General features: G+C 39.0%; 1 long non-coding RNA gene across 1 annotated transcript; it reads left to right on the top strand.

Annotated features, from left to right (window-relative positions):
* Positions 1–24,437: 24,437 nt before the first annotated feature.
* LOC139707653 (uncharacterized) lies at positions 24,438–26,793 on the top strand. The gene is made up of 3 exons (XR_011709119.1): positions 24,438–24,574; positions 24,886–25,069; positions 25,970–26,793. It is a non-coding gene; the product is annotated as an uncharacterized lncRNA (long non-coding RNA).
* Positions 26,794–27,029: the final 236 nt, after the last annotated feature.

The raw sequence follows: 27,029 nt of genomic DNA, 5'->3' as shown, positions 1-27,029 counted from the left end.
TTAAGCCCCGAGGAATGGAGCTGGACTTCTATGGATGGAGACTTCTGAAACTGTGAGGCCTCTAGTAAACTTTTCTTCCTCTAAAATTGTTCTTGTCAGGTCCTTTAGTCACAGTGATGGAAAAAGCTGACTAAAACAGTAAGGTTGAGTAGCATTCATTGTATATATACCATATCTTGTTTATCTGCTCATCAACCAATGGACACTTCGGTTGCTTCCATCTCTTGGCTGTTGTGAATAACGTTGTTACCAACTGGTTGTACACATCTACTCAAGACCTTGCTTTCATTTCCTTTGAATATATACCCAGAAGTAGACTTGCTGGATATATAGAATTTTTTTTTTTCTTTTTTGAGGAACTGCCATACTGTTTTCCACAGTGGCTGCACTGTTCACCTTCTGAACACTGGCAATGTTCCTGTTTCTTTACATCCTTACTAAGACTTATTTTTTGATAATATATTTCTTTAATAGTAGCCATCCTGGAATATGGATTATCATGATATGTTTGTAGTTCTGATTTGCATTTCTCTAATGATGAGTAAATACTGAGCATATTTTTAATGAGCTTTTTGGCCATTTGTCTTTGAAGAAATGTTCTTTATCCTTTTTAAAATCAGGGTTTTTTGTTGTTGTTGTTGTTGAATTGTATGTATTATGTACTTATTCTGGACATTAATCCCTGATCAGATTTATAGTTTGCAAAAATATTCTCTCATTTCTAGGTTGTCTTGTCCTTCTCTCAATTGTGTCCTTTGATGCACAGTCTGCTTAATATTTTTATTTGCAAGAGAAATATATTAGAGTCACTGATTGTGATTATTTATCAATTTCTCCTTCTAGTTCTATAAAGTTTTGTTTGTTTTATGAAATTTCTTGGTTGATTGTACCTTTTATCAATAGAAAAATATAACTATTTCTCCAATTTAAAATGTATTTTTTAGAATTCTATTTTGTCTGATATTGGCCGATGCTGACAATTCCATAGTTGATTTTAAAATGTGAGGTTTTAGATTTAAAATGTTTTTCTTAGAACTTTGATAAACTTTTCTACTGTTTTCTCACACCTGGGATTTCTTGGCAATAAGAAATTTTCCAGCAATCCGATTGTATTTTTATATGATTATATGGTTTTGTTGTTGCTCTGGAAATGGGATTTTCTCAGTAGCTTTGGAATTTCACTATGATGTTTCTAGGTATTGTTTCTGCCAGTTTTTCAATCTAAGAAACCAAGTCTCTTCAGCTAAAAATTTTATCCGATTATGTTATCGATTACACATTCCTCCCCGCCTTCCAATCTTCCTGCTCCTCTCTTGGAGTCCTTGTTCGACAGATCTGAGAGTTTTGAGTTTGTTTATGTCTGTTTTGCAGCACTCCTGCTTTCCACAGCACTGTCCTTGTAAGCCGACTTGTGAGAGGATGTTAGGATTGACCTTCTGGCTTAATAAGTTCTTTACCTGTGAATGTCCTCTTATTTGGAACAAATGCTATGTTTTTAATACTATCAAATACATATTTAACTTACAGAAATTTTCAGATTGTTTTCACAGATGCACTGTCTTCTCAAACCTCTTTGTGGACATTAATTTTACTTAGTCTTCTTCTTGCTATATAGAGTCCTTTTAATGTAGTGATAAGTCCTTCTGTGGAACAGTTTCAGGCCTCTCTAGCATTTATTGGCTTCCCTCAAATACTTAGGGAATTCTTAATTGCTTGCTCATCTTTTCATCTGAAACTTCCTTTTTACCGACCTGTGAATATTGGTACTACTGACAAATGTTGACCAGGGACAGGAAAGTGCCCTGCTGCAGTGTCTTCTTTTTAAGCAGTTTCCTATTTCCTCTTGGGGATGAGCAGCTATCTTGGGTAAAAATACTCTGCCCCTTGCCCACCCTTGCTTTAGCTTGGGATCATCCACTATTGCTACCTGCTTTAGTACAAGCAGGAGGCAAAGGAGTTGTTGACAGTCAGGCTCTACTAAATGCAGCTCTCTGGATTCACTGCCCTGAGGAGCACCCCCATGCATTTCCTCACTCCCTGCATCCACTGGTTCGAAATTTTGCCACCTCCCTGGGCCACCCTCACCTTCACCACAGTCCTCTCACGTATGATTTTAGACAATGGCTTTCTTTTTCTTCAGTTTTGTTTTCTGTAGATCTGATGCTATCTGCCTATCCTATTTCAAGCATAGTTCAAATTTTTTTGGCCTGCTAATAACACATTGTATTAATAGTATTTTTAAATATCTTGTTATTTCAAGGAATTTAGAGGCAGCGTATCAGTCAGTGTTTGTTCTCCAAAGCACAAAACCTTTTAGGAATTTCAAGGAAGAAAGACAGGAAATTGGGTGCCAGAAAACCATTTGGAGAGCATAGAACTTGCTAGAAATTTACTGGTATTTACTAAATGAACACAGTGGAAATGGACAGCCAAAATGAAAGGAAAATAGATTTTAATAGTAAAAGAAAAATTGTTTCATTAAAGAAGAAATTAAAAGAGACCTGAAAGAAAGACAAGTCTTTTTTTTTTTTTTTTTTAATCAAGGACAAAAAAGAAAGTTAAGGAATATTGTATTTTTATGACTGAAGAAAAGAGAATAGTTTAAAAAGCACACACATATACATTCAGTCATTTATTCATTTTATACCTAGCTTAGGAGATCAGGATTTAAGAATAGACAAGGAATAGGGCATTTAGAGACTGAGCAGGACAAGTAATTAACTTGATGAAGGACTTAAATTGGATTTGATAAATATGTGCAAACATGTGAAGAGTAAGAGTGTTGGGAAGGTAATACTGCATTATTTAAGAAGATAACTCTAAGAAGCTAGAAGGATATGTTAATTCTTACAGCTAAAAAATATATTGGGAAACATAAAAAATTCATTTTAAAATTCCCAGGAAAATGACTAATCACTATCAAAGCTTTGGCAAGAATAACTTTAGGGTGGGTTAATCTGATAGATTTCTTTTGACAGACACTGATCATGGAATACATTAAAGACTTATTATTAATAGTTCATTGTCCACTTAAAGGGATATAAAAATGATTTGCAGTTTGAAAAGCCGCTTTCCACAGGCCTCATAGACAAAATGGTGTACGGGAAGTTTTTCAAGGATTGCAGCAATGTGGGGTAGATGCTTCTGGGAAGCTTGTCTGTATTGAATGGCTTGATACAGAGAGAGAAGGAACTTCACTTGTAGCAGGAGAAATTTAGATTTAAGACTAGGAAGATCCTTTTTTCCCTAGGATTTTCTAGGCATGAAATATTGGGATATGTTATCATCAGAGAGCATAAAAGCTCATTGTTTGGCACATTGTGGCAATATAGGAAATTATCCTTCGTAAATAACTTAAATGCAAAGAAAAAGAGTCTGAAAGGCAGTGCTACTGAGGGTTAAGTTCTAGACCTAACACTGTGTTTTCATTAATAATATAGAAGACAGAACAGTTTTGAAAACACAGCTTGCACTTCCAGATCTCCATTCCATCACAGAGGTCACAGGAGGCAATGGCAGGCAGGGCTTGGGGCTAAGTGAGAGGTACCTAATTTCATATTTAATGGGGTGAATAAGAGTACCAGAACACTAATAGACAGAATACAATGAGGTCACCTATGGGTACTTTTTTGCCTGGAAAACTTCAGCTTCAAAATTACTCTAACAAAGTTAAACACTGGTCAAAACCCAACAGAACACAGCTTGTAGAAATAAATAAAAAATAGTAATAATGATAATAGAATATATAAACATGTCTATCACATTTCCCAAATACCAGTTACCTTTCTAAACCCTTTCATGTGTTAAAACTGGGAAAGAAATAAAAATACCACATATATAAGGTAAGACACTAATGTCTTAGTTTACGTTGGGTAAAGACTTGAGATCTTATGTAAGGAAGTATTGTTTCTTTAATGTTCTGCTAAATGACTAGAATTTGCTAATGCATCCTTGGAAATCTAAAGAAAGAATGAAGCCAATAAAGATTGATATGATATTTTGATATGTTGTATTGCTATGATAAAACTGATAGATATAAGTAGCTCCCAGCTGCTACATATAGCCTGAGAGGCAGGGCTTTATATAACTCTGAATCATGCATTTTTTCCCCTGTTATTTAAACTGCTCCATTATATGACAGCAAGCATACTGGTTATTTAATAAGAGCAAGGGGAAAAAAGTGACAGTTACAAAATCATACGTTTCCATGATTAGAGCGAAGAATAGGCACACATGCAATTTGTTCCAGTTGTCTATTGCTCAGAAACAAATATTTTAGAGGTTTGAAACGATAATCATTTAAATATGCCCACAGATTCTTCTAGTCAGGAGTCAGGTAAGGCATATTGGGATCCATGATATCTGGGATCTTAACTTGGAAAACTGAATGGTTGAGGGTGACTGGATTAGCTGTGTCTGGAACCATCTGGAGGCTTCCTCTGTCCAATTTTTGGCACTGTCAACTGTCTCACTGGGCTGAGACAGTTGACTGCAGGCTCTAAGCATGGCCTCAGTCTGTGGCTTGGGCCTTTCCCCTCATGGGGGCTGGGTTCTTAGTGGGGGCACTCCAGGGGGATAATCTGAAGGGTGAGTGTTTCAAGAGAGCCACTTGGACACGGTGTGACCTTTACCAATCCATAAGTGGGAGTCATGTGACTCTAAGCTTGTTAAAAATTCCATTGAAGCATAATATTCCATTGCCATAAAGAGAAATGAAATTATGACATTTGCCAGTAAATGGATGAACTAGAGAGTATCATGCTAAGTGAAGTAAACCAATCCCCAAAAACCAAAGGGCTGGGGGTGGAGCTCAGTGGTGGAGTGCTTGCTTAGCATGTGCAAGGCCCTGGCTTCCACCTTAGCACCACAAAAATAAACACCAGAAAGTATTTGTTACTAAATCCCCTTCTTTCAGAATCAGCCTCACTTGATGGTTTAAAGGAGTGTAATTTGCACAAGACAAATGATAGCATATTTGTTGATAGGCAGATGCTCCTCCTTAACTCTGAAGGCTGGCTTTGTAGGTCATGCTTCTAGGCTGCATTTACTGTTCCAGAGTAGACAGAACTCAGATGTAGATTCTCTCTATATACAGAATTTTCCTGAATCTGGCAATAGGAATGGTTAGGCTTTGTGATGTCAGCAAAAGGACACTTCAGCCTGTGTTAGAAATAGTATTCCTTAGGTATTCCCTGAATATCAGTTAAGGTGCTAAAGTGTTTTTTTTTCCCCCCAAATCTTAGTTGTCAATTTTTGTGTAGATTTCTGCTGACAATTTATAGCAAGCCAACATAAATGTGAAATTAAATCCATAGAATGAAATGTGCACGATGACTAGAACTTCAGTCTGTGTTGAGTAGTCTCACATGGTCTATTACTGAGTTTGAAGTAACGGGGTGCAGCCATCAATGAAAACTGTGCTCTGCAGAAATCAGAAACATAAACATTTTATTTAGCTGAGATATTAACAGATTCTTAGAATAATTTTTTTAAAACTGATACAATCAAATATGATTTGATCCATAAAATCCCAACTGTAAATTAAACCTCTAGTGAAGTTAGGCAGATATTTAAATGAACTACAAAATTAATATTGCTTTTTAGAAGAGAACATGTGCTAAGTCTAGGGATCTAGTTAGATGGATTTTGATTTTATGAAAAGTGAGAATTTTCACAGATATAATAATTTGCAGGTAATTTTTTAAAAAGGAGTATTTATAGAGTTGATACACACAATTTTATTGATTTAAAAAACAATTCTTAGCTGGGCATGGTGGTACATACCTGTCATCCCAGAGACTCAGGAGGTTAACACAGGAGGATTGCAAGTTCAAAGCTTCAGCTTTAGCAACTTAGCAAGGTCCTAAGCAACTTAGTGAGACCCTGTCTCAAAATAAGAACTAAAATGGGCTGGGGATGTGGTTCAGTGATAAAGCACCCCTCGGTTAAATCCCTGGTACCAAAAAAAATAAAATTCTTAAGAAGCTGAGAGATTATAAGTTGGTAAATCAGCAAAGGCACTGTGGTTTGAGGTGTCTTAAGTAGAAGGGATGGAATGTCATAATATGCTATGCCCCCATCCTCTCCTTGAAGCCCACCCATATTTACCATATTTATGCTGCCCATTTCCACCTAAGGAAAGAACAAAGGAGAGCATATAATCTTCAAAAATAAAACTCACTAGGCAAGGAGGCAAGAAGAGTCTGTCCCTGAGAGTTATTAAGCAATGACTGTCAGTGGTTGGGAAAATCTCTTTCATTTTTAAAGTTGGATCCGTTCCCAGGTCTAGGCAGGAAGATGGGCTGCAGATCGGAGGCTCTGCTCCAAAAGTCTTCTGCAGAAGAACACCTCAGAGAGCATTGACCTGTCCAGTCCTGGTCTGCAGAGACCAGAAATTTTAGCCCAACTGAAGTGGGGGTTGGGGAGGACTTGTCTCCAGGTGCAGAGACAGGGCTGGTGGCTCTCTGGATTCCTACCCATCCCATGGTTCTCTACTGTCTCCCTAAAGACTGTGGTGCAGACCCAGGATGGCACCCACCCCACAGCAGTAACCACACACCACAACTAAGACTGCTGCGCCCGTTTATGGAAATGGCACTGCCTGATCCCCACAATGTCCCACAGAGTGACATTTTTACATTTTCTTCATAGGCTATTTTGAAAATGAATTTTCTATTTTGATGATTCATTCATTTATATTTAAAGTGACCTAGGGAACTGCCCTGGCCCAGGGCTAGGAGCCCACGGAAACTGCTTCTCGGTCCGGGTCCTGCTGAGGGCCGGTCAGGACTCACCCGTTGCTTTGGTTGCCCGGCAATGGGAACGAAATGCTGCCATTCGCATAGGATACCAACATGGCAGAGATCTGATGTCATCAGAAAGCGGCGGAGGAGAGAACTTCATCAATACCAGCGGCGACAGAAACAGTTGGTCTCCTGGTAGGGGGGGTGAGGCACAGACACCCGAGTCTCCTCGATTTGTCGTCGAGCCAGAGGGGAGGAGCCGGGCCGCCACCAGCGCCCGGAGCAGGCCCAGCGGCTCACCAGTGTGGTGACCGCGTGACCCCAATTGGAGAGGGGGCGGAGCGGAGCCGCCACCCGCACCCGCAAGGTGGGCAGACCCGCGACCCAGTGGTACATGGGCGTGGTAGGAGGGGCAGGGCAGAGCCGCCGCCCGCGCTTGCAAGGTAAACAGACCTGTGACAGACTGGCGGGTCAGGCCCAGTGGCCTGCCAGTGTGGTACACACGTCACCCCAACTGGAGTAGGGGCAGAGCAGATCCTTCTCCCACGCCCGGATCAGGCCCTGCCGGGGTGGTGGCCACGTGACCCCAATTGGAGTGGGGGCAGAGCGGAACCGCCACCCGTGCCCGCAGGGTGAGCAGACCTGTGACCAACCTGCAGATCAGGCCCAGGGGTCCACAGGCGTGGTAGGAGGGGCAGGGCAGATCCGCCGCCCGCGCCTCCAAGGTAGGCAGACCTGCGACAGACCGGCGGATCAGGCCCAGGAGCCTGCCGGCGTGGTACACACATCACCCTAATTGGAGTAGGGGCAGAGCAGAGTCGCCACCCGTGCCAGGAACAGGCCCAGCGACCTGCAGGCGGGGTAGTCACAACACCCCAATTGGAGTAGGGGCAGAGCAGAGCCGCCACCCGTGCCCGAAAGGTGGGCAGATCTGCGACCGACCAGCGGGACAGGCCCAGTGGCCTGCCGGTATGACAGACACGTCACCCCATTTGGAGTAGGGGCAGAGTAGAGCCGCCGCCCGCGCCTGCAGGGTAGGCAAACCTGCAACCGACTGGCGGATCAGGCCCGGTGGCCTGCCGGCGTGGTACACTCGTCACCCCAATTGGAGTAGGGGCAGAACAGAGCCGCCGCCAGCATCCAGAACAGGCCCAGTGACCTGCCGGCGTGGTAGCCACGACACCCCAATTGGAATAAGGAGAGAGCAGAGCCGCCGCCCGCGCCTGCAGGAAAGATACGCAAGCAGTATGAAAAGACAAGGAAAGAAAGGACCACAAGCAATGCAGGTCAACGCAACTTTAGAAGAGGTAACAGCTGCAGCAGATGGAATGTCAGATAAAGAATTCAGGATATACATGCTTCAGATGATCTGGAGTATCAAGGAAGACATTAGACAGCAAAATCAGACAATGAAAGATCACTTCAACAATGAATTACGCAAACAAATCCAGGAAGCAAAGGATCAACTATACAGGGAGATGGAGGTTATAAAAAACAAACAAACAGAAATCCTAGAAATGCAGGAAGCAATAAACCAACTTAAAAACTCAATGGAGAATACTACCAGCAGAGTAGAACACTTAGAAGATAGAACATCAGACAATGAAGACAAAGTATTTCAACTGGAAAAGAACATAGACAGCTCAGCAAGACTGTTAAGAAACCATGAGCAGAACATCCAAGAAATATGGGATAACATTAAGAGACCAAACTTAAGAGTCATTGGGATACAGGAAGGTACAGAGCTCCAAACCAAAGGAATGAGCAGTCTATTCAATGAAATAATACGAGAAAACTTCCCAGACTTGAAGAATGAGACAGAATCCCAAATCCTAGAAGCCTACAGGATGCCGAATGTGCAAAATCATAAGAGATCCACACCTAGACACATTATAATGAAGATGCCCAACATACAGAATAAGGAGAGAATTTTAAAAGCTACAAGATAAAGGAAGCAGATTACATTTAGGGGTAAGCCAATCAGGATAACAGCTGATCTTTCAACACAGACTCTGAAAGCTAGAAGATCCTGGAATAACATATTTCAAACACTGAAAGAAAATGGGTTCCAACCAAGAATTGTGTATCCAGCGAAATTAAGCTTCAGGATGGAAGATGAAATTAAAACCTTCCACGATAAACAAAAGTTTAAAGAATTCGCAGCTAGAAAACCATCTCTTCAAAACATCCTCGGCACAACATTACAGGAAGAGGAAATGGAAAATAACAATGAAAACCAACAGTGGGAGGTAGGACAGTAAAGGGGGGGAAAATAATCAAAGAGGAAAACAAACCATGTTTAGTAACAGAAATAAACAAATATGGCTGGAAGAACAACCCATATCTCAATAATAACCCTAAATGTTAATGGCTTAAACTCACCAATTAAGAGACACAGGCTAGTAGAATGGATCACAAAACAAGACCCAACAATATGCTGCCTACAGGAGACGCATTTGATAGGAAAAGACATACATAGGCTGAAGGTGAAAGGTTGGGAAAAATCATATCACTCATATGGACTCGGAAACAAGCAGGAGTGTCCATACTCATATCAAATAAAATAGATTTCAAGCCAAAGTTAATCAAAAGGGATAAAGAGGGACACTACATACTGCTTAAGGGAACCATACACCAACAAGACATAACAATCATAAATATTTATGCCCCAAACAATGGTGCAGCTATGTTCGTCAAACAAACTCTTCTCAAGTTCAAGAGTCTAATAGACCACCATACCATAATCATGGGAGACTTCAAAACACCTCTCTCGCCACTGGACAGATCTTCCAAACAAAAGTTGAATAAGGAAACTATAGAACTCAATAATACAATTAATAACCTAGACTTAATTGACATATATAGAGTATACCACCCAACATCAAACAGTTATACTTTTTTCTCAGCAGCACATGGATACTTCTCAAAAATAGATCATATATTATGTCACAGGGCAACTCTTAGACAATATAAAGGAGTAGAGATAATACCATGCATCTTATCTGATCATAAGGGAATGAAACTGAAAATCAACGATAAAAGAAGGAAGGAAAAAGCATACATCACTTGGAGAATGAACAATAGGTTACTGAATGATCAATGGGTTATAGAAGACATCAAGGAGGAAATTAAAAAATTCTTAGAGATGAATGAAAACACAAACACGACATATCGGAATCTATGGGACACATTGAAAGCAGTTCTAAGAGGAAAATTCATTGCTTGGAGTTCATTCCTTAAAAAAAGAAAAAACCAACAAATAAATGATCTCATACTTCATCTCAAAATCCTTGAAAAAGAAGAGCAAAACAACAGCAAAAGAAGTAGAAGGCAAGAAATAATTAAAATCAGAGCTGAAATTAATGAAATCGAAACAAAAGAAACAATTGAAAAAATTGACAAAACTAAAAGTTGGTTCCTTGCAAAAATAAACAAAATCGACAGACCCTTAGCCATGCTAGCGAAGAGAAGAAGAGAGAGAACTCAAATTACTAGCATACGGGATGAAAAAGGCAATATCACAACAGACACTTCCGAAATACAGAAGATAATCAAAAACTATTTTGAATCCTTATACTCCAATAAATTAGAAGATAGTGAAGGCATAGATAAATTTCTTAAGTCATATGATCTGCCCAGATTGAGTCAGGAGGATATAGACAACCTAAACAGACCAATATCAATTGAGGAAATAGAAGAAACCATCAAAAGACTATCAACTAAGAAAAGCCCAGGACCGGATGGGTATACAGCAGAATTTTACAAAACCTTTAAAGAAGAACTAATACCAATACTTTTCAAGCTACTTCAGGAAATAGAAAAATAGGGAGAACTTCCAAATTCATTCTATGAGGCCAAAATCACCCTGATACCTAAACCAGACAAAGACACTTCAAAGAAAGAAAACTACAGACCAATATCTCTAATGAACCTAGATGCAAAAATCCTCAATAAAATTCTGGCGAATCGGATACAAAAACATATGAAAAAAATTGTGCACCATGATCAAGTAGGATTCATCCCTGGGATGCAAGGCTGGTTCAATATACGGAAATCAATAAATGTTATTCACCACATCAATAGACTTAAAAATAAGAACCATATGATCATCTCGATAGATGCGGAAAAAGCACTCAACAAAGTACAGCATCCCTTTATGTTCAAAACTCTAGAAAAACTAGGGATAACAGGAACATACCTCAATATTGTAAAAGCAATCTATGCTAAGCCCCAGGCTAGCATCATTCTGAATGGAGAAAAACTGAAGGCATTCCCTCTAAAATCTGGAACAAGACAGGGATGCCCTCTCTCTCCACTTCTGTTCAACATAGTTCTTGAAACACTGGCCAGAGCAATTAGACAGATGAAAGAAATTAAAGGCATCAAAATAGGAAAAGAAGAACTTAAATTATTACTATTTGCAGATGATATGATTCTATACCTAGCAGACCCAAAAGGCTCTACAAAGAAACTATTAGAGCTAATAAATGAATTCATCAAAGTGGCAGGATATAAAATCAACACGCATAAATCAAAGGCATTCCTGTATATCAGCAACAAATCCTCTGAAATGGAAATGAGGACAACCACTCCATTCACAATATCTTCAAAAAAAATAAAATACTTGGGAATCAACCTAACAAAAGAGGTGAAAGACTTATACAATGAAAACTACAGAACCCTAAAAGAGTAATAGAAGAAGATCTTAGAAGATGGAAAAATATACACTGTTCATGGATAGGCAGAACTAACATCATCAAAATGGCGATATTACCAAAAGTTCTCTATAGGTTTAATGCAATGCCAATCAAAATCCCAACGGCATTTCTTGTAGAAATAGAGAAAGCAATCATGAAATTCATATGGAAAAATAAAAGACCCAGAATAGCAAAAACAATGCTAAGCAGGAAGTGTGAATCAGGCGGTATAGCGATACCAGACTTCAAACTATACTACAGAGCAATAGTAACAAAAACAGCATGGTACTGGTACCAAAACAGGCGGGTGGACCAATGGTACAGAATAGAGGACACAGAAACCAATCCACAAAACTACAACTATCTTATATTTGATAAAGGGGTTAAAAGCATGCAATGGAGGAAGGATAGCATCTTCAACAAATGGTGCTGGGAAAACTGGAAATCCATATGCAACAAAATGAAACTGAATCCCTTTCTCTCGCCATGCACAAAAGTGAATTCAAAATGGATCAAGGAGCTTGATATCAAATCAGAGACATGCCGTCTGATAGAAGAAAAAGTTGGCTACGATCTACATTCTGTGGGGTCGGGCTTCAAATTCCTCAATAGGACACCCATAGCACAAAAGTTAATAACTAGAATCAACAAATGGGACTTACTCAAACTAAAAAGTTTTTTCTCAGCAAAAGAAACAATAAGAGAGGTAAATAGGGAGCCTACACCCTGGGAACAAATCCTTACTCCTCACACTTCAGATAGAGCCCTAATATCCAGAGTATACAAAGAACTCCAAAAATTAGACAATAAGAGAACAAACAACCCAATCAACAAATGGGCCAAGGACCTGAACAGACACTTCTCAGAGGAGGACATACAGTCAATCAACAAGTACATGAAAAAATGCTCAACATCTCTAGCTGTCAGAGAAATGCAAATCAAAACCACCCTAAGATACCATCTCACTCCAGTAAGATTGGCAGCCATTATGAAGTCAAACAACAACAAGTGCTGGCGAGGATGTGGGGAAAAGGGTACACTTGTACATTGCTGGTGGGACTGCAGATTGGTGCAGCCAATTTGGAAAGCAGTATGGAGATTTCTTGGAAAGCTGGGAATGGAGCCACCATTTGACCCAGCTATTCCCCTTCTTGGTCTATTCCCTAAAGACCTAAAAAGAGCATGCTACAGGGACACTGCTACATCGATGTTCATAGCAGCACAATTCACAATAGCAAGACTGTGGAACCAACCTAGATGCCCTTCAATAGACGAATGGATAAAAAAAATGTGGCATTTATACACAATGGAGTATTACTCTGCATTAAAAAATGACAAAATCATAGAATTTACAGGGAAATGGATGGCATTAGAGCAGATTATGCTAAGTGAAGCTAGCCAATCCCTAAAAAACAAATGCCAAATGTCTTCTTTGATATAAGGAGAGTAACTAAGATCAGAGTAGGGACGAAGAGCAGGAGAAGAAGATTAACATTTAACAGGGATGAGAGGTGGGAGGGAAAAAATAAATAAATAAAGTGACCTAAATCATTTGAAACTACTGAAGTCTTTAGTTTGAGGGCTAAGACAGCCACTTCTTTTTTTGGTAAGACTAATCACATAACCCATCTAGTTCTTCCCCGTCCACACCCCGCAGCTCTTTCACTTAGGTGGATAAAATAACGTGAATAAGACTGATGAAAAAATATTTAAATTAGTAATTATCTAGAATTTCTGAGTACTGAGTATGTACCAGGAACTGTGGATACATTTCTTCTTATACATTATTCTCCCTTAACAGTCACCACTGTCTATGAAGTCGGCACTTTCACTATCATCCCAGTTTACAGATGAGTACTCTGAGGCTTACAAAAGTGAAGTAAATTGTGTAGCCAGATTCAGATGCCAGCTCTGTCTGACTCCCATAACCCAGGCTGGTAACTGCTTGTCTGCTCACAGGGTTATGAAGAATGACAACTACATACAGCGTCATGCTGATGTAGCAAATTCAGAAATTGCTTGGTTCCAGTGATTGACAAAACCAGTCAGCTCAAGAAAAGTCTTAACCATTCCAAAACTCCAATTTAAGACACACAGAAGTGATGCCAGGAGGCCAAGGACATTAATGTGACAAATGAGCAGTGTACATTGTCACCCCTGGGCGAGAAAGTATAGTTTCAGAATAAAGTTGCCTCTCTCTCCACTAGTGTGTCAATCTCAAACTTTCTGTATCCTAAGGTTGAAATAAAAGCCTGGTTGGGCATTAAAGAATCAGACCTAGTCTAGAGCAAGGAGTCACCACCAATTCAAGTATTCTGCTAATGGAACACAGGAGAGAAGCCCACGGTGGAAAACCCCCACTAAAATCTACAATGTTATAATAAAATGTTATCTTAAAATGGTCCTATTTGGAGGAAAATCCTTAGCAAATCCTAAGTTCTCCAGATGTTAATGATGACAATTCTTGTTTACCAAGCATTTGCTGTGTACCAGGCACTTTGCTGAGCTTTGTATGTATGATTGTATGTGTATGTTTGATTTTCACCACAGCCACACGAGTTAGGGACCATTATTATTGTCTTTCTTTTTCTAGTTGAGAAGATTTACATTGAAAATTTGCCCAAGGTCACATGGTGTATAGGAGAGTCAGACCAAGTGACTCTGAAGCTAGTGCTTATGGGGAATTGTTCATTATCCTGATACAGAAGAACAGGCAAGGAAAAGGGGAAAGCAAGCAAAAGTCAGAAAATAAGAGGGGACTCCTTCCTCCATTTTAATTTTTGACAGAGAGTTCCTACAAGAGCAGCCTTTATGCCAGGCATGGTGGCACATACCTGTAACCCCAGCAACTTGGGAGGCTGAGGCAGGAGGATCCTGAGTTCAAAGGCTGACTCAGCAACAGTGAGGCCCTGAGAAACTCAGCAAGACCCTGTCTCTAATAAAATATAGAAAAGGGCTGGAGATGTGGCTTGGTGGTTAAGCACCCATGGGTTCAATCCCTGTACAAAAAAACAAAAACAAAAACAAAAGAGCAGCCTTATCTTGAAAGGAGTTAGAGGATCCTGGATCACTCATTCTCCTGGTCTACGAGGGTGTTACTAGATCTTCTTTCTCCATCTGAAGCTCAAGCTCTACACTCTGTATCCTTTGAAACTACTGTAATTTGTAGTTTGACTAAAAACTTTTCCCTTTCCTCTCTGTTTTCCTATGAAACCTGCCAAACAATTCCCCAGCCACTCTGAACTGGATCCTAGGAATTGCTGGAGAAGGACTGTCTCAGCCTGGAGCTGGTCCGCATTCCTTAGTGCTTGGGTAGTACCTTGACAGATCTTCCTCCACTAGGTAGGTGCTTCTCCTTTCTCCTCAGTCTCTACTCCATACTTTTCCCCATCTGCCACACTCAGTCCCAGGAAAACACCTACTACCTTCTTACGATAAGCAGAGTCCACCAGGCAAACCCCCAAGCCTTCACCCTAAAACATACCTACATGTCAGCTGAACCCTTTTCCTCTTATCCCCCACAGTGTCCCTGTGTGGGCTCATTTTTCACAGGAAGGAGTAGAAACTTCCTTTGGGAATTTTGTGGTCGGTAGCCAAACTCTTGGCTTGTTTTGAGTGAGACTGTTCTAGTGCACAGTGATAAGCTAAGGTGATTTAGGGTAGTACCTGACATTTATTAGAAGTCCAAAGGAACAAAGATAGTAAAGAACAGAAAGATATTATCAGACAGGCAGGAATCCAGAAACAGGTGGTGTTAGAGAAGCCCATCAAAGGAAGAGGAAGACAACAGTGATAGATGTTGCAGAGGGGCCAACTTAATAATTGAACTCTTAACTGTTAGAATTCACAATGAATTTAGCAAACACATTTGCCCAAGTAGATTCAGTAGAGAAACAGCCACGTGATGTGAGATTGTTGTGGGTCAAATGATAAATAGTAGGAGATACTATGGAAAAGTGAATATGGAAAACACTCTTCATGCTTAGGAGAGTGTTCAGGCCTCTATCTTTGCCTGTCGGTGCTTGCCTTCTCTGCCTAGCTCCCATCTATATGATTTACCAAAGCCCATGGCAACACTGTCCCATCTTTCAAGATGCTTGATGGCAGACAGAGGAGAAATAGATGGCAGAGGCTAAAGATGAATTTGGGGTTGGGAAGAAGTTATTTTCATTTTTTAATATGGGAAAGATTTGCATGTCATCCGTTCATCAGTAAATGTCTACTGAGTGCTGTAGCAAAGCTCCCTGCAAGACGGAGAGAGACCTTGCCTTCAAGGAGCAAAGTCCATCATGAACCACAGCCATTAAACAAATATCAGAACAATTACATAATCCATTTTAATTAGACAAAATGCCATGAGGTATCAGGTGCTCTGGGAATATAAATAGGGGTTGCCTATGGGTTTGAGGAGACATGAAAGGAACTGGGTGAAAAGAACAGAGTGGAGTGAAGAGGACATTCAGGCAAAGGGTAAAGTCCATCATGGAAAGGCCCTGGGGCGGGTGGGAACATGCCACCTACCTAGAGCCAATAACAAGTGCAGAGAGGTTGGAGCCCAGAGTGAAGGTGGGGAGTGGTTGAGATGATGCTGGAGATGAGGATGAATTGCATGGGGAACATGGCTCCAGGCTACAGGGAAGGAGGTCACAGAGAAGGAGAGGCTGGAAATAATGAAGAGAGGGGGTATCATTGCCACAGGAGGTTCTGGAGAAATCAGAAGGTAGAAGGAAATGGAATTCTGATTTCCTCTTGGCAATTATCCAGGGGTACTCCAGAACTGCTGCCAACCTCTCTCCCCTTACATGACCCCTCTCCTGAGATTTATCCCTCAACTACCTGCATCCAGCTCTTTGCTCTATATTCTCTCTCCTGATAAGGAGATTGACATTTGGCTAAGATGCCTAGTTTAGAGAGTCAAATCTGAGAGCACTGATCACATAGAGCAGGTACTAAGCCCCTACTACCTGCTGTATATGATCAGTCACTAAATCCTGACAAGTCCACAATCCTAACAACAGCTTTCTAATCTGTCCCCTCTCTCTGCCACCAGAGACACGGCTCTAGTTCAGTCTCTCAGTTTCTCTTGCTTGGACTATTGCGACAGCCTCACAACACTTCTTCCTGTCTCTGGGCAGCAGAGCACCCACTTGTCAAATTAGTCTTTAATATTCAGGTACATGGATGTGACTCTTCTTCACGTGAGAAAAAAACCGATTGATATTTTCCCCTTGTCTGGAGTGAGAAACCCAGACTCCTTTGCTTAGTGCACGTGTCTTTTGGTGTCTGGAACCCTTCAACATTATCTCTTGCTTAGATATATCCATATTTCAGGGCTATTTGTGACTCTCCACTTTTGCACAATCAGGCTATAAATCCCCTCTTTACCATATCATGTGAGAATTCCAACTCATCCTCAAGGTCTAGTGTTACCTTGTTCAGAAAGTCTGTGCCCTTCCCTCTCCCAGCAGGTTGTGGCCCTTTCTTCATGCCCTAACCATGTCACGTATCTGCACCTTTTGTAGCACTTATCAAACCCTGTCACAGTCATAGGGTTGCTCCCTGTTGCTCCTACTTAGCCATGTTTCTTTGGGCTCAGAACTGACTATACCTTGTTAATTTTCAAATTCTCCAAACTTAGCCCAGTGCCTGGGGTATGGCAGTTATTCCACATGAAATAAAAGTAGGTTCTCTTTCTCTGGCAGTTAACTGAGAGTAGGAACCACATCTGCAATTTTGCACGAGTACCCCGAGTTCTCACAATGGAACAACTTTGGGATTTTAAACTAAAAGGCAGGTTAGTCAAGAATTACATCATACACCTGAGTTGTAACCACATCATATCAGAAACCATCTGAGATCCTTTTCCAATAGCCCGTTGTAATTTGATGTATTTAATTTGTTACTATGACCCTCTCTACAAACTTCAGAAGAGACATAAAGAAGCTTATAAAGATAATATAAAGTTTCAGAATATAATTGTGGTGGTCGCTGCAAGTTGTGATTCTCCTCCTCCTTCTATCAATCAAGCCCTGATTTTGTACAGGTGGCAGAAGCAGTGAGTCAAGAAAAAAAAGTGTATAGATATAGATATAGACAGACACACATATATAGATACATAGATATAATATTTCCCAGTGTCTCTTCTAGCTAAGGTTAGTTAAATGCTTAAGTTCTGCCTAATGAAAATAAATAGAAATGGTACCTGCCTTTTGACATTTGTATTTCTTCTTTTTATTCCTGGAATGAGAATTCAGTGCTGAAGTAGAATAGCCATTCTGCAAGCCAGAGACAAAAACAGTGGGAAGGAAAGTCTCCTTCATGTGAGCAAAATGAGACTCTACTTGATTTAGCACCTTATTTGGGGAGTTTCCCATGCTTATAGCCAAATCTAATTACTAACTGGTAGAATAACAGATATTAGAATTTGGTTAAAAAAATGAGACAAAGGGAAAACAAGAGTGGGTACATAAAGCAGAGCCAGGAATTTATATGTACAAAAAATACATACATTGTATGAAAGGGTCAATACTTATTTTTAAGATGTCTAAAAGATGAAGGAAAGGGGAAATATGGTCAGTTCTTTGTCTGCAAGAGAAAAGCAAAATTTGAAGAAGAAAATGACTTTTGAAAGCAAGACAAGACAGATCTTTCTTTTCACGACTTCTTATAAAAGGGAGACAGCATGTCATAATAAACAATGTCCTTGTCAGCATCTTTACATCAACAGTCATCTCTGGTAGTTCTACTAACTGATGCTCTTATCCAAAGTGCAACAAAACCAAACAATTAGGGTATTTAGACAGATAAACAGACCACACATCTTTCGGGAAGTTTTCCATAGCTAGATTTTCTCTTTTGGGTTTTAGGGAAATCACACTGAAAATCTGTTGAAAACTGCAAACCTTGGAACAGAAAATTGCACACACGTACCTCCTCACCCATTTTGCGTACCATTTCAAGGAGTTATAGACATCTAAGGGTTTGAAAGTTCCAGGTTAAGATTCTAGTCTGTAGCTCTGATCTGGATTCTTGCTATTTAGTAACAGTGGGATTTATTTTTTATCACATCTGTGCTATCATATTAGTAGGGTGACCAGCTGTCCTGGGTTGCCCAGGACTGATGGGTTTACTGGGTCACAGGATTTCAGTGCTAAATTCAGGTTGGTTCCAGGAAAACTGGGACAGTTGGTTATGCTAAATACATATGGGTTTGGAATTGTATGTTTTATCTCCCAGGTTTGCATGCCTATGCATGCAAGTGTGACCACACATAAACATATATGTGTATGCAGGCATTGTGAAGGTAGACAAATTTCTTTCTGTGAATAGTAAAAGTTTTACAAGAATACAAGCTTGAATGTACAGACATCTAATAGCCAAGGGACTCACTGGCAGGGTTGGACTCACTTTATCAAATCAATTTAAGATCACCACCAATGCACAAACTAATGAACACACATAGCTCTAAAATCACACCCCCTTTTTGGGAATCTACACTATTCATCTTGATTAGTTCTTAAATCCTCAGAAATGCTATAGTTCATGTTTTTGGTATAACTTCTGAAATAAATCTTTCATAAAACATATTTACAAGAAATTAAATGGAGGAGCTTGCTATGGGGAAATAATTAGCCATAAGCCAGATAAAAGTTTGGGGGAAATCATTAAAATGATAACTTTGGTTGCACAATTCTTGACTTGAGATTTTAGAATCATTCAGAGTTTTTTTTGTGGTAATATTTGCATATTTGCCAGTTTTTTAAACTAAAAATCACTACCAGACTCTCATCTTAAAACCATATTACCTAGGTGTAAAGAAAATTTTGATTTTTTTACTCTCTTTAACAAGAAGACTGGCCTCAATAGCTGAATAAGCAACAAAAAGTCATTAACAGAAGCTAAAATCTGTCTTTCCTACCTGTTTGGCAGTTATTAACTGGCCATTCAGGAGACCTTTAGTATCATCCTTTTCTCTTAGAGTAGGAGGTAATATTCTCATAAAATTCTGAAGAGGCACCAGTGTGATTCTTCTAAATTCAGGTAATCTAGCCAATCTCCAAGTTCAAAGGTTTGTAAAAGTCAGCAAGATCTGCAAGAATCTTATTGCTGTGATTGGATACTGAGTGTCCCCAAAAGTCCACAGGTTAAAGATATGCCTTCCAACCTGGCACTATTGCAATGTGGTAGAAACTTTATAAGGTAGAGCTTATTGGGAGGTTTTAGGTCATTGAGGACATGCCCTCAAAGGGGATTGTAGGGCATGCTTTCCTTTTATCTTTTTCACTTTCAAGCCACAAGGTCAGTGGGTTTGCTCTGACATGTTTTTTGTTTTTTTTTAACCACAAAATGCTCCCTCACCACAGGCCCAGAAACAATGGGGCAATTGAGCATGAGGTTAAACCTCCAAAACTGGGAACCAAAATAAGCCTTTTCTTCTTATAAGTTGATTATATCAGGTATTTGTTATAGTATCAGAAAGCTGACCAACACACTAATTTTGTTCCTGAAGGTTCATATGATCAAGGCCCTTCACGGGCAAGAGCCATGTGGTATAATAGTTCTGGCTGTGTTCCAGATGTGAAGGGAAATCAGGGTGAAATCTGCAAGCATTCTATGCCAGTATTTCTGGTGAGAGATGTTACAAGAAGTCTCCGAGACTTTAAAAATTTCTCACAAGAATCACATTCCCTTTCTTGTTCTAAAATGTACCTATTTTGTGATGTAATTCTTTTTCTTGCTGGTGGTCCTCCAATTTGAATAAGCTTTAGGTTCCACAAAACATGAGCCCCCTCCAAGCTCCACTAAATCCTCATTTTCCCAAGAAGCCTGAATTTACTGCTTTCCAGCAAGAGGCTGACATAGTTTTAGATAGAATACCCCAAACAATCTAGAATCATCTGCCCCATTTGAGGGGACTAAGGCTTCTCAGTGAGTCAAGCACATCATCAACATGAACGCTGAAGTATTTTGTTGTTCATTTCTTATCTTATGCCTCTCCTTGCATGCTTCGATTACGGATGCTTCCCTTCAAAGGAATAAACCTTTGATTAAGAAAAATGACCACATACCACTTTGAGGGTACCAGGTATGGATTGCAGGTTCAATGAATTTTGACATTTTAGCTATACAGGAGGAGAAAGAAGAAACGGAAGCAGGGAAGAATCTTAAAAAGCATTATATGCTGAATATGAAGAGTTTGAAGACTTTGGGGGATAATTTCTCAGTTCTTCTAACTGAAAATTGTATTGTTTCTGTCTCTATGAATTTTTTTATTATGTTATAACTTTGGGTTAGTATGTAGTTTTCTGTTCTTTTCTTTTTAAAACAACATTATGTGTTACCTTACCAAATGCCTTTTTGTTATTTGTGAAGAGTTTTGCATCTTACCTTTGGCTAAGGGATAGATGGATTGTCTCAGTCATACAACAACCAATCTGGATTCAAAATTGAACCAATCTTATTAACACAAATGAAATCTTTTCTCTCTGTTCCTGTTTTATAAAAGCATGTTCTGAAATATGATAAGAAAAGCTATCCTAGAAATATTTCTGGACAAATAAAAAGCAGGAAATACCAGAGATTTCATGTGCTGAACTCTCATGAGATTTATTGCTCAATTTAGCAGTTTCAGCATGAGCCTAGGATATGCCTGTGTACATTTTGATGTGAATTCCAAGTGGACTGAACTTGTAGAGCTTTAGAATTTCATCCATCACTTAGCATTTCTCTGATTTGGGGTTTTATGTCACCATTAATCATAAAAATACAAGATCCTTTGAAGTATGGCTACTTGGACTCTTCTGCAAAGTTAACAAGGCAGAAATGAACAAACCAATAAACAAATCAGGTTGATCCATGAATATAATGATCCAGATTTAAGTCAAAAACTTATTTAAAATTTTATATCCTTGTATAATTTTCAGAATGACTTAAGTAGAGCATTCTCTGAGAAGATTGATTTGATTTTCTGAATTCTTTTGCTCTGATCAATGAAAAAATTTAGTAGTTATGTGGACCTAAAGCCACATCTCATCACCCTTGGGTTTGCTGCTACCAAGAGAGCTGTCACCACATGTTCAATACCCCTTTGACAATTCAGTCTCCATATTGTTAAGACAATAAAGGAGGCAATTTTATAAAATAAGAAAGTGTTTGTGAAATACATGGCTAATGGTCTGAGTGGAATGTAAGGGGTATTTTCATTTTGTAAGAAAAAAAATTTCTGTAATTCTACTTGAAACTTTTCATTGATACCTTATTGGATACATCTGAGGTTCTCGGATTCAAAGCTCAAGGAATGAGCATCAATATGTGATAAATGTTTTACTGTATTAAAAACTAAATGACAGCTAAGTATAATAATTGGAAATACACAGGTATACATAATTTATAAACCTATATATGTATATATAAATGTGTGTGTATGAGTAAATACTTAAATTTTATCGCTTAAGAAGACTGGTGGTTTTCCCCCTGGGATTATGTCCTTCTTATTTCTGGTATTAAAAAATCCTTTTCATTATTAAATTCTGATATTCATAAATGTAGCTTAAAAATAATGTATTGGTAAAATTAAAATTATCCATTTTAAAATGTCATTGAAATTTTTTGGTCTAAAAGATCCACGAGGCTGAAAATAATGGTTCTGGGTGAGATGGAGGGTAAGCTCTTATTATGGTATCTAATCCCCTTCCCAATCTGCTCCATGACTGTTTCCAGCTTCATTCTTCACTGTTTAAAATCCAGGAGTCTGGGATAGAGACATACTCAGTGAACTGAGTTACACACTTCCACATCTTGTCTTTCTGGAAAACTGCTACTTAGCCTTCAAAACTCAGGGGGAAAGTGTCACCTCCTCTGTGAAGCCTTCACTCACAACCCCATCTAGATTCCTTCTCAGAAAGAAATCCCCTGTGTTCAGCTCCCATTGCTTCTAGGTACAACACCAGCCACATAATATTATGAAGATGTGTTTGCTTGACTACTTTTATTCCTTTTTTAGTAACTTATAAATAAGTGTCTATTATAAAATAGCTTTATGAGACTCTGATAGTTGTACAATGTAAATATAGCCTTTATTTATAAGGTACTTATAATCTATTTAGGGAAGACAAAGAATCCAGACAGAAAGAGTTATATAATCAATACACAAAAGGAGGTGATATAATGGAGGTGATAAGGCAAGTATTTTCTACTTTTCAAAAGACAACTTTGCTACAGTTTGTATTGGCCAGGAGTTTTAAGAAGGATGTGGGAATAAGTATGAATACTATAAAACCACTTTGTTATACAGAAAAGGCCCCACAAGATCAGGACTCCTGTACCATCTTTCAAAGCTGTTTCCTTCATCCATGTCACGATCTCTTGACTTGCCTATTTATAGTCTTGCCCCATCCCTCATATTTGACACTCAGGACTGCTTTTCTGTCTCTAATCCTTCAGATTTTCCTCCCCAACTGTAATTGATATTTGCCGGTTGATTTTACAAGCTCTATAAAGGCCTAGAGTAAATAACCCCCCTGACGTTTTCTAGTCCAATCCTTTTGTTTTATTGGCAAGCAATCTGAGACTCTGGATGGTTGCAACTCAACAACTCACCTGAGATTCTCTGCTATCATTAAGGTTCTACCTCCAGGGTTTTTCCTACCTCCTGCTCTGTGTGCACATGGGATCTCTTTAATGTGTTCCAAGTTAACTGCAGTGTGGATCTCTCTGAATTGAGCTTTGTTTCTTCCATGAAAGTCTGGTCACTGCCATGTTCACCTGCAGGCAATTCTATAACTTTGTTGCAGCAAGTGTGCAGTACTGGTTTTCTGTTATGTGGATTCGACTTGTACTCCTATACTTGGCTTTTTATTAAAATATTGAAATGTTAAGTAGATTTTTTTTTAAGGAAAAATGGGAAAGTCATGAGGCAACTGTATCCTGAATGTTGCATGGTGAAGGGACTGCCTGATTCCTGCACTAGAGCTTCCATGAGAACCACCCTGTCTTCTCAGGGTCTCCGCTATTCATTGATAGATTTAGGGAAAGAAGAGCAAATTACTAAGATCTCTTCCATCTTCTAAATTCTAATGATTTTTCAGGAACGTCATGTTAATTTTTTTGTTTACCTAGCAAAAAAGACTTAATTTTCAAAACTTCAAACTCTGCACAATAAAAGTTCAAAGTGTTTTGTTATTTATGTCACCTATCCCTCAAATGCTAACACATAAACACATTCACTCCTACATCCATAGTCAGAAATGGAAGACATGGACCCTCCATTATGGAATTACTTAGCAGATATCTCTCAGACTGGCTTCCCTAAATCCACAGAAACAACAGCAGCAACAACAAAAATACTGTTCAATCTTCCTACTTTAGGCTATGATAAGTGACATACAATATTACATGCAGGATCTTAGCAATTATTTTCAAGTACATAACTAGCTTTATCCCTATTTACAATAAAGTAGAAAAAGTCAAAGGTTATTCTCATCTTTATTCAAGTTGTTAGGTTACTTAATTTTTTGTCACTTTCAAGCAGCATTTAAATATGATTTTGTTTAATCTGAGCCAATTTGTACACTAGGTATATTTACTGAGAAGTGACAGAAGTCCCAGTTTCCCATTGTTTTGTTTTTGTTTTTGGATGAAATCTTAGTTATTTAATGAACTTCAGTATTTATGTTTAGTTAAAGCTCTGCTATCATTTATAACCAGATGAGACAGCCATGGGAAGATAAATTGATAATTTATTCCTCTTGCATTAGGGAAACAGTTCTTGTATTTATAATATGCTGAGCATAGCATTTCCCTGCCTAGCTTCCTAATATTTGTGTACATTTTTATGGTGGAGTGTGACTTTCAAATTAAAAATGATTTGTTACAAGAATATTGACTAGGAAATGCATCCTAAGAGAAGACATCAGAGAAAAAGTAATGAGATTTTTCACTACCCCTAGCCTTGGGCTATTCAATAATGTTTCTTCTTTAAAGCTAAGAGGAAGAAAAAGAGCCTCAAACTGAGTGGCAGATGTTAAGTCAGGAAATGGGAAACCCCGCCTTCACTAGAGCTTCAAGTCATCTCTACGACCTCTGTGGCCTTGTTGAAAGGCTTTCTCTGAATTGAATGACAACACAAGGCAGTGGGTAAGATTGCGAATCAGAGAATGCCCGTGTGAATGGGAAGCTGTGACCCTTGCCCTGGGTGGTAGTTTAGCCTTGGGTTAGGATGAGGGGTGCGATTGCACTTCCAGACAGAAACCCTGCTGGGAAGGGTTTTGCTGCACTGGGTGGTCCCACCGGGTCTAAGTTCCCCCACTGAGAGGAGACCTAAGAAACTTAGCTGTGCTCCATCCTGGTCTCTCCTCTGCATCTCTAGTAAAATTCTCCAATTCTCCCTTCAGTGCATCCAGTGGTACCATATAACACACACGTTTTTGTTGTTGTTGTTTTTCCAGAGTCTGAAAACCTAGGCAAGTACAGATTGCATCAGAGAACCACTTCGGCCTTACAGTTCAGGGAATCCGTACAGGACGTGACTCAGAACAGACATGAAGTCCCTGGAGAAGGAATTTTTGAGTCTAATAATTGGTTTGGACTGAAGTGACAGAAAAAATGTTTCTGAGAACAGTGTCTTTTAAGGTAGGACGTTTTATGCCAATTTTTGTTTTTAAGTATTATGAAGATTAATGAAGTGATATTGTTATTGATTTAAACTTCAGGAATCCTAGTAGGAAGTTAAAATAATGGTTTCATTTGTGTGTATGTTTTAAAGACATCAGTTACCAAGTCTGAGCAATTATCTTCTTCATTAAACTTTTCCATTTTTTTAAACTTGCATCTTTTACAATTTATCCTACATTGAGCCTCTTCTCTCTCTGATTGCATTTATCTAATTTGCATTATCTTTTGTTCCCCCATCATTGCTGCTAACCTTATGACCCAGGAAATATTTGCCTTTTAGCAGCTTTCTCTGCACTTCCTTGTGTGTTACCTGCTGCCAAGCAGTTGAAAATGATGTTTATCACACCAGGGCAGGTTTTCACTGTTGATAAGTATCAGACATCTAGGGATCAGGCACTGGGAAGTTGTACAAGCAGTTTCTAAGCAGACAAGCAAACACGGGGAAATGAGGACTCACTCAGAACGTCAAGCATGCGTTTCCAACCAGGATGGAGACACAGGAGAATCTCTAAAAGAGAAAGGGATTCTCAAGGAAGGATAAAGGAGAAAAGGAGACAGATTGAGCAGTGGAAGGAAATGCTTTGAATCTCAGAACATCACTCAATGATTTTATTTGAAGTGACTGGGCTTAAAACAGCAACACTGACAAGGCCATCTGCTATAAGGAGATTTCTTGAGGCATAACCCATCATTTGCTTTGATCTACTTCTATTGATTTTGGAGAGGGGCTGAAGTACTTTCCCATCCCAAGGTTAGGGGATATACTCCAGGAAGCTGCCCTTGACCTCTAACTGGCATATCTTTATCAGAAAAAGTTGTCATATTTCATCTCTTTGTCTTTTATTTGTTTATCACTAGGGAAGAAATACCCATCATTCCTGTGTGTGTTTGTGCACGTAAAGGACATAGATGACCTGGAAAAAGGAAGGAATTGGAGAGCTCTGCAGGTTGAAGCGGTGATGGAGTAAGCCTAGATAATGATGTGACACTGGAAAGGAGGCCCTTCAGATTTCAAAGAGTCCAATTTCTTGTGACGACCAGTTTTGAAGTGTGACAGAGGCAATAGAAAGCAAGACAGAAGGAGAGGTAAAAATGACCAAGAATCATCAGGTTAAAAAAACCTCAAGCCAAGGTGTTAAGGCTTATTCGTGTAGAGTTCTAAAAAAAAAAAAAAGAATATACAATTTAAAAATTCCTAAATATAAGAAGATCTGAAGTGAGAAGTAAAAGTGTCCCACCCAGACATCCTATACCATTCTGTCACAATGGTGGTGTTCATTATTAAAAACATACAGTTTGGGTGGGTTGGAAATCAGTGAAGTTCTTAGCACTTGTGAGGACCTGTGGTGCTGGGGTATGGGTGGTATGAGGTTTCTTAATTTGGGCATTAGTAATGAGTTTGTGAAAATCCGTCAAACTTCACACTAATTTTTTTGGCCTATATTCTACTTAAATAACAAAAATGATTTGCATAAGCTATATTCCTTTTTTAAATATGTAAGAGAATGATACTAAAAATAATGTAACAAATACAAACACCTACATACCTGCTATCCAGTTTAAGAAATAAAATATAATAAAGGCCTTGTGTATTGTCATATGAATACATGTTCCATGTAAATTTCAAGACCATTTTCTCAATATTTGTAAAGGCCCACCTATAATTTTGATATGGATTATATTCAGTCTGTTAACCAATTTGGAGGGTATTTCTACCTTAACAATATTAAGTATTCTAATCCACAAATTTGGGTTTTCTTTCTATTTATTCATATCTTTTCTAATATCTTTTAACAATGCTTTATACTCCTTTTTAAAATTATTCCTAAATTAGTGTTGCCTAGCATGCATGAGGACCTGAGTTAGATTCCCAGCACTGCAAATAAATAAATAAAATAGAAAATAAAAAATGTATTCC

The sequence above is a fragment of the Marmota flaviventris genome, chromosome 11, assembly GCF_047511675.1.
Source record: "Marmota flaviventris isolate mMarFla1 chromosome 11, mMarFla1.hap1, whole genome shotgun sequence".
NCBI classification, from domain to species: domain Eukaryota; kingdom Metazoa; phylum Chordata; class Mammalia; order Rodentia; family Sciuridae; genus Marmota; species Marmota flaviventris.
This window is presented reverse-complemented; position numbering and strand designations above follow the sequence as displayed.